The sequence below is a fragment of the Mus pahari genome, chromosome 4, assembly GCF_900095145.1.
Source record: "Mus pahari chromosome 4, PAHARI_EIJ_v1.1, whole genome shotgun sequence".
Taxonomy (NCBI): Eukaryota; Metazoa; Chordata; class Mammalia; order Rodentia; family Muridae; genus Mus; species Mus pahari.
The window spans coordinates 93,665,324-93,674,018 of NC_034593.1; the positions used below are offsets into that span (position 1 = coordinate 93,665,324).

Consider the following 8,695-nt stretch of genomic DNA (forward strand, 5'->3'; position numbering starts at 1 on the left):
AGAGTCTGGGCAGGGCCGTGGCTGGGGTCCCACCCTCAGCAGGTGATATCCCACATACTTCTTTTTTTTTTTTAAATATTTATTTATTATTATATCTAAGTACACTGTAGTTGTCTTCAGACACACCAGAAGAGGGCATTAGATCTCTTTACAGATGGTTGTGAGCCACCATGTGGTTGCTGGGATTTGAACTCAGGACCTTCAGAAGAACAGTCAGTGCTCTTAACCTCTGAGCTATCTCTCCAGCCCGTACTTATATTCTTTATGGAAGAAATGAAGCAGGCTCTTGGTTATGCCGTATTTATACTTTGTATATATTTATAACTTAATAGTTGTAACCTCAGTAAGTACTAACACACTAATGTGTTTGAATGCTGGGTAATTCCAGTTATTAACATGTTAGTGAACTAGTCTTTGATTCTAAAATTTTGAGTGTCTTGGATTTTTTCCATGTATTTAGTCACAGTGCTAACCAGTTTGTGTGTGTGTATGTGTGTGTATGTTTAGGTGCAAATAATAGGTTTTCTTTTTTCCACTGGACAGAACTGCATCTATATTTTTCTTTGGTGGTATCCAGATACCACCAGATCTTTAGGAGTATAACTGTGGCAAACTGGTGTGCCAGTTTCCAAAATAATTGCATATTGGAGTAGCTTATATTTTTACCCTTATTCCTCACACTCCCTGGTGTGTGTCCATACACAGCTATAGGGACATTTGAATAATCATTTCCTTTAAATTTGTGCGGTAGGAGAGGATACTAGTGCCCATGGCATAGAGCTGAGACGCCTAAGTGCTAGTTAAAGCTTTATCACTATGGGCAGTCTGCTTGGCTTTCTTTCCCTTGCTTCCTTTTCTCCACTCCTTTGCCTTGACAATTCTCATTCCAGAGGCAGTCAGTAACCTGACTAGAAATGATCAGAGGTCTCTCGGTTCCCCTTTATGGGGGAGGGTGGTGCTGACACATGTAGTAATTCACAGTGTGCACCCCGGAAGACTGTACAGGCCCCGTGTTCTTTTAAAATCAAACAAAACCAATTCTGTAATGCTGATGAATAGAATTTTCCCAGATGATGTAAATATTCTATATCTATGTTGTCGAATATGGTAGCCATATGTGACACTTAAAGATTTGTAATGTGACTGTGTGACTGAGAAACTGAAATTTTATCTCACTGTAACTTATAACATGTTACATACAGCTCATAGCTACTACATTGGACTGTACAGCTTTTTGCCAGTACATGAAAAAGAGAAATGGGTTAAAACCAGGCTATTTGAACACTTTTCACTTCTGGCTTAGAAGAATTGGATTGTATACCCAAACTGTATATATTCTGGGGGAAATCGGGCTCTCTGGTCAGGTATATTTGAGGAACCTGTGCTGGAGTGGTCTGGATATCTGACCCACACTGAAATTTCTGTATAAAATAAACTGTGTTAATATTGTTTAGTTTAAGCGTTTTGAATAGTTGGACCAATACTTGTAAAAAAAAAAATCTCACAGCATGTTTATTTTTATTATCTTCAGGTTCAGAAGGCATGGCTCTGGAAGTAAATTTTGGTTCTAGTACTTACTGTGTGATCAAGATAAAAAATTAATCTCTTTTTAACCCCAGTTTTCCTGTTTGTAAAATGAAGTTGAGGTATTTCATTCATATGGTTGTTATACGGATTGTGGGGGTGTTGTATGGAAGTCATTTAAAATAGTGCTTGTCTCATGGGAGGCAGTTCAAATTAGCTTGCTTTATTTATTTATTTATTTATTTATTTATTTATTATTGTACTTGGTCCTGTAAACACCTCTAATAAAGTAGATTGTTATTTACAAAGGAATTTTGTCCTTTTGCTTATTTTAAGATTTTTAGGAACTTTCGATTTACTTTGTAATAATTATAGATTCACAGAAAATAACATAGAGAAGCCTTTTTCCTTTTCCAGTTTACTTCAGTGGTTATATCTTATATAACTATTGTATAATACCAACACCAGGAAACTGACGTGTGTGTGTGTGTGTGTGTGTGTGTGTGTGTGTGTGTTTCTGTGCCATTTTATCATATGTAGATTTGTGAAACCACCATTGTAAACAAGGCACAAAACTCTCCAGAAACGTCTCTCGTGGACTTCCCCTTCGTCTCCTTAGGCACCCTCTCCCTACCCTCTCTTCTGTTTTTACCCAATAACAACCACCAGTCTGTCTCTATAGTTTTGTTATTTGAGAATATTATATATCCGGGGTCTTTTGAAGCTAGCTTATTAGCGTATGTGGTCTAATAAGCTAGCTTCTAAAGACCATCCATCCATGTGGTGTGTATGTCAGTGGCTCTCTCTTCCACTCCTGGTATTCTCAGCAAGAGCATGCAGTGATTCTTGGACTTAAGGAATTTTGGTATCTAGTTTGGGGCTATTAGAAATAAAGCTTCCTGTTGAGAGTTTTGTTTGGAATCAAATTGTCATCTTTGGGAAATGTCTTTATTAGGCCGTGTGATGAGTGTGTGTTAGGTTTTGATTTACCACGCTGCCATGCTCCTTTCCTCGTGTACTCTCCACATTCCCCATGGGGCTTAATCATTCTTTTATTTTTTTACATTCTTGTTAATATCTGATGTTGTAACTATTTTTATTTTAGCAGTTTCAGTAGCTGTTAACTGATAATCTTATGGTCTCATGGCTAGTAATATTAACCAACTTTTCTTGTCATTGGTAAAATTTTCTTTCTTGGTGTTTTTTTTTTTTTTTTTTCGTTTGTTTGGTTAGTTGTTTTTTGTTTGTTTGTTTTTGTTTTTTTTTTTGGTGCCAATTTTCTAATCATACTGTTTTTTTAAAAATATTTTAAGAACTTTTTATTGAGAATTATTTGTATATGATAGGTACAATTCCTTTATTCATTGTTTGGTTTGCAAATACTTTCATGTTTGCTTTTCCCTATTGCTTGCTTTTCCCTCAGTTTAACAAGATGTTTCCACACAACAAAACCAGCAATGTTTTATTGAGTCTTTTCTTTAATGAATCATTTTTGGATGTTATTCTCCCCTTATAATTTCAATTTTTTTGCTTTATAATTTCAATTGTTTTTGTTTGTTTAAACAGGTATGAGATTGTGTTATGGGATGTGTTCTTTAGGTAAATAGTCACTGTATTGCCTTTAATTGAAAGCTTATTGTCTTTCCATCGAATTGCCCTTGCACCTTTATAAATCACTTCTGCAGCTGATCTCCTGGGTTGCTTTCTATTACTGTAATAAGTACCATGACCAAAAGCAGCGTAGGAAGGAAAGAACTGATTTCACAAGTCTCAGTCCATCATGACAGGAAGTCAGGAACCTGAAGGCAGGAACTGAAGCACAGATCATAAATGAGTGTGCTAGCCAGCTTCCTATAGATCATTCTATTTGTTTTCTTACAGCACCAAGGTTCACCTGCCCAGATTTGGCATTGCCTGGACCCTCTCACATCCTTGGTAATCAAAAAGATATCCCACAGACTTTCAGTCTGATGGAGGCATTTTCTCAGTTGAGGTTCTTTTTTCCCAGGCTCTATCTAGCATTTCAAGATGACAGAGCTAACCAGCACAACTGGGAGGAGGCAGGGAGACTGGAGCTTTCAAGCCAGCATGGGTTACATAGCAAGTTCCTAGCCAGCTATGTTGGTAGAGAGCCTGTCTAGCAATGCAAGTCCAGTCCCCAACACAGCCCCAAACTGACTGTGGTAGCACTGGCTATAATAACCTCAGCACCTGGGAGGTGGAGGTAAGGAGGGTCAGGGTCAGGGTCAGGGCCATCCTTTCCCACATGTTCACTTGAAGCTGGCTTGGGACTTTGAGACCTTGTCTCAAAATAAAACAAAAATCTCTTCTCCTGCCTCTTATTTTAAAAGTTGGTGAGATTGGTTTTCATGTTTTAGATTATGGGAAAACCCTCATAACACATAAAAACCACCATATGATATGTAAATTTTCTGTCCATAGATAAAAGTTTTATTGGAATACAACTGTTCATTTATATATTGTCTATATAGTATTTTTTTGCATTATAGTAGCAAATTAGGAGTAGTTGAGGCAGAGATGCCTGCTGTGTTCTTTACAGAGAAAGTTGGCAACCTCTGACTTGAGACATGGACCGTGGCCAAGAGACATGTTCTTACACATCACCCCAACAGTACTCAATCCAAATTCAAATATAGGATAATTTCAGATATTACCACTTCAGACACCTGGCATTGCTCATAAATAGTAAAAGAAAAGTTTGGTATGAACATACTTACTCCAACATTGGAAGTAAAATGATTTTCAGAGTTGAGGTAACATGCTTGAAGTTTTGTAATGGTAGAACTGAATATTAAACTCTTAAGAAAAACCAGACACCTCAGAGTCCAATTTGCTCTTTCTGCTGTGGTCATTGATTGATGTTTATAAAAAAATCTTAAGATGTTTGCTATATTTTATAAGCAGTATGCTTCAGTCTACCTAAGTAGCTACTTGTATCCTTTGATCTTAATTTCTTCCTCTCCTTTGTTATTGTTCATAAAGCAAAGATCAAAGGTAGTTCATCAAAAGTAATAGTTTTCTTTTTAATTGTTGTTGGTTGGTAACTATGATCTGTATGTATTAAGGAGAGAATCAGAAGATGCTTGCCTAGCTCTTAACTCCATTAAACTTAGAGGATTGCTCTCTGTGAGTCTTCATAGTCAGCTTTTCTGTTTTTCACTTCTGACCTCTTTCTAACTGCTGTCATGTGGAAGTGTTTTGTGATATGCAAAAGATACTGGGTGTGATGGCATATTTGTGAGATCACAGCATTTGGAAGGCTGGAGATTGCTAGCTGTAGTAGGGCCCTATCTCAGAAAATAGAAAGGTATTGATAGAAACACTTGATTGATTTTTGTGGTAGGAATGGAGAATTACTGTGATTATATTGAGAATTAATTTCATTTATCAGAAGCTTGAGAAACTGTTTTCCTCTATACACCAGAAAGGAAAAAAAATTTGTCCTTAAGGTATGAAAACTTTGATATAACATAATGCCGTCTTTGTGATCACCAATTTGTAAAGGGCACTATGTTTGTGAATACAATAATACTTTTCTTTCCTGGAAACTCATATAGGCTAGCATCTGAAGTCCATTAATTGTAATTTGATAATCTTAGTTAATAATCTGCCAGAGTGTTTAGGGAGAGAGAGGCTTATAGAAGAGACAGAAAGGAAGAATGTGTGCTTTATTGTAGTGGAAGAATCTGAATTTTGGAGTTAGATGAGTCTGAATTTTGACTGTTAGCTGCTAGCTTTGTGACCTAATGTGAGAAAGAATTTTTATGACTACTGAACTGAATTGTTGTATTAAAACAAGATGAGTCAGACCCTAACAGACATCTCGTAAGCCAGTTCTCTCCCCCTTTATGTTTTACTGTGATGTACTATATTGTACTTTTGGCCAGTAATTTCTAGTTTTAATCTGATTCCAGAGCTGTTGACAGTGTTTCAAGGCAAGTTACCCAGCCCTTTTATTAATTATGATTACAATAAGATAAAGACTTGTGTGTCAAACCTGTGATGAAAGATTCATTCTTTTGTTTAATCCTAGCAATAACTCTTATGATAAACACTGGTGTTAGTATTTTAAGGTAAGAAAATAAAGGCTTAAGGGAATTTCTGAGTTTGTCCAGAGGCAAACAGTAGTGATGAGATAGTCATTTCAGTCTAAATTGTGAAGCTTTGGGCGAGGGGGGGGGGCACTTTTGGTTTTGTTTTGTGGTAGGGTGTTGTGCTCTACCTCAGGCTAGCTTTGACTCCACTTACTCTCTTATATTCCTTCTGGGGTTTTGGATTGGGGGACATAAGTGCCCAGCTTGAGCTTGCACTGTGTGTGTATGTGTTCATGCTCTTGTCCGTCTGCTTGTGGAGGCCTATCTCAGGAGTCATTCTTCTTCATGAACCTTCTGCTTTGTTTTTGAGATAGTCTCTGGGACTTGGGGCTCATCTATGTAACTGGCTGGCCAGTGAGCTCCAGGGATCCTCCCCATTGGGATTCCAAGCACTTGCCACTATGGTTGGCTTTTTCTTTATGTTGGGGACCGAACTAACTCAGGTCCTCATACTTTGCAAACAAGTGCTTCACCAACAGAGCTTTTGCCTGCTCTTAAATAGCACATTCTTTGTTTAGATTTCCACCATTTGGGAGTGAAAATAGTAATTAACATTTACTATTTGTTATATTCTAGGATTATGCCAAACACTTTACATGCATTTTTCATTTATTTTGTACCTTTTTACAGAGAAATACTTTGTCTCCCTTACCCCATTTTTATCATTCAGAAGCACGGGGTTTTCAAAAGTCTAGGTCATAATTGCTAAAAAATTGGAAACAACTCAGTTGTTCTTCAGTAGGTAAATGAACAGACTGCTCTAAAAACAAACTACCGAGTTCTGAAAAGTAATGGAGTAACCTTAAGTGCATTAATGCTGGAATAAAAAAAGAACCCAGTCTAAGAGGGCTGTATACTGTACACACCCATGTACACCATGTACACACCCATGGAGACAATAAAAAACATCAGTGGTTGAAAGTAATCAGGACAGGAAGCACTTCAGAATAGTCAGATCACAGGATTTTTAGGATTAAACTACCCTGTATAATATTGTAATGGTGAGCCCATATCACTTCTATTTGTTCAAATAAGAATGTACAGTATCAAGAGTGAACCACAATTTAGACTGAGACTGCTGGGTGAGGAAGACGTCAGTGTGTTCAGGGGAAACAACTGTGCGTTATGACTTTGGCATGGGGATGGTTTATGGGTTGTATGGGAAGTTTGTATAGCAAACAAAGCAAAACAAAACATCATGTTTCAGGTTGAATGTATCTGTGTACCTCTGTAATGATAGCATCCGGCGGGAAAAGGTAAGAGGATCATAAATTCAAGGCTGAGCCACCTGATAGGTTCAAGGCCAGTTCAGGGTAAATAGAGAGAACCTTTTTCAAAGAAAACTCCTAGAATGAAAAAAAAAAAGTGTAGTTTTTAGGAAGTGGTAGAACAGGGTTTCCACTTAACTAGCTATTTTTTTTTTTTTTTTTTTTAACACAGAGTATGTGTGTACAATGTTAAAAACAGTGACTCCCAAAAGCTTGGCTTCAAAAGGAGTGCCTTTTTGGTTTTCCATTTATATCAGGTTTTTATATAAAACTATTAATTACCCACAAGAGAAGTAAAAATAATTTATTCCTCCATTACTTCTGGGAGACTGAGTTAAGAGGATCTTGAGTTTAAAAATTAGCCCTATCTCCAAAGCAAAAAGAAAAATAAAACATAAAGTAAGTTTTAGAATGCTTTAGTTCTCTTTTTAAATAATTAATATGATGTGAATTATTGCTTTTGCTTATCTCCATGATATTTAGGAATTGAAGGCACCATATTTCCTAAGATACAGTTCAAGTGTATGCATGCATATTTGTGTGCTTGTGCACATGACAGTACTGGGAACTGAACCCAGAACTTTGTGAATGCTAGACAAGCACTCTACCAGTGAGGTATATCCTACCAGTGAGGTACATCTCTCCCCTTATGCTAATTTTTTTGCACTAGTGAAAACTAGACTAGTGTGATATAAGTAAACTAGGCTATTTGATGGTAGATGATGTTAGTTAGCTATTTTGAGCACTTTTTCATGTATTTTTAAGTTTAATGGTAATGGCCTTTAAAGAGAGATGACGACAATTTGTTCCTGTCTTTCTCTGTAGTACCACAAGCTTTCTGTATGTCAGCTTTTAGTTTGATATGGAAAAGCTTTCCTTGGTTCTTTGTTAAGAACCAATGATGTAAGGGCTGGAACACCTGCCTAGCATGTAAGAGATAGGGTAGGTTTATTTGTTGTCACTGCAGAACTAAAACAATACAAGAAAACAGGGAAAGAAACCAACAATGGCAGGCCAGCAAGTCCCTCAGTGGGGAAAGGATGTGGAGGCCTAGCCTGGTGACTTGAATTGGATCCCTAGAACACACAGAAAGGTGGAGCTGTCTTCCCACCTCCACAGATGCACCCATGCACGTACACACAAAGACAATAAGTAATAAAAAACCAACAGTAAAACTGATGATAGTAAGTTATAACTCTTGCATTATGGAGAAATAACTCAGAAAGAGACTTCCTGAATGAGTTTTCTGTGGGGAAAGTAAACCGCTGTACCAGGAATGGGAATATCATGAAGCCTTCATTGCCCTCCCTTTCTTTCCTTTGTAGACATTAACTTATAAATAATGTTTTTGTTTTTTTTACTCAAAGCAAGGCAATTGGCATTCTTTTCATACAGTGACAGTGGCAGACTGTAATAATCAACAGCTGATGCTGGGGTGGATGCTTAGGTCATTAGCTAGCTGCCACCACTGCAGTTTAAGAACACATTTTGTTTGTTCATATAAACTCATTAGCAAGTAGGTGATGAATGGTCTCAAATTTATATACAAAGAAAGACAAGCTTTCTGTATCCCAGCTGAGAAAAATAGTTTACATTTGAAAACCAGGATTAATTAGCTAGTAGACAGATTGAAGTTTGTGAGATTACAATTAATTTAAGGTCCATTTCATTTCCTTCCTTTCTTCCTTCATTTCTTCTCTCTCTCTCTCTCTCTCTCTCTCTCTCTCTCTCTCTCTCTCTCTCTCTCTCTTTTAGGCAGTTATACTATTGTTTTTCTTCTTATAAGTG

At 37.1% G+C, this 8,695-nt stretch overlaps 1 protein-coding gene across 2 annotated transcripts in view; it reads left to right on the forward strand.

The window, feature by feature from the left end:
* The window catches only part of Rsbn1 (round spermatid basic protein 1), a 51,765-nt gene that overhangs the window by 1,864 nt on the left and 41,206 nt on the right, over window positions 1-8,695 (forward strand). The window lies entirely within an intron of this gene.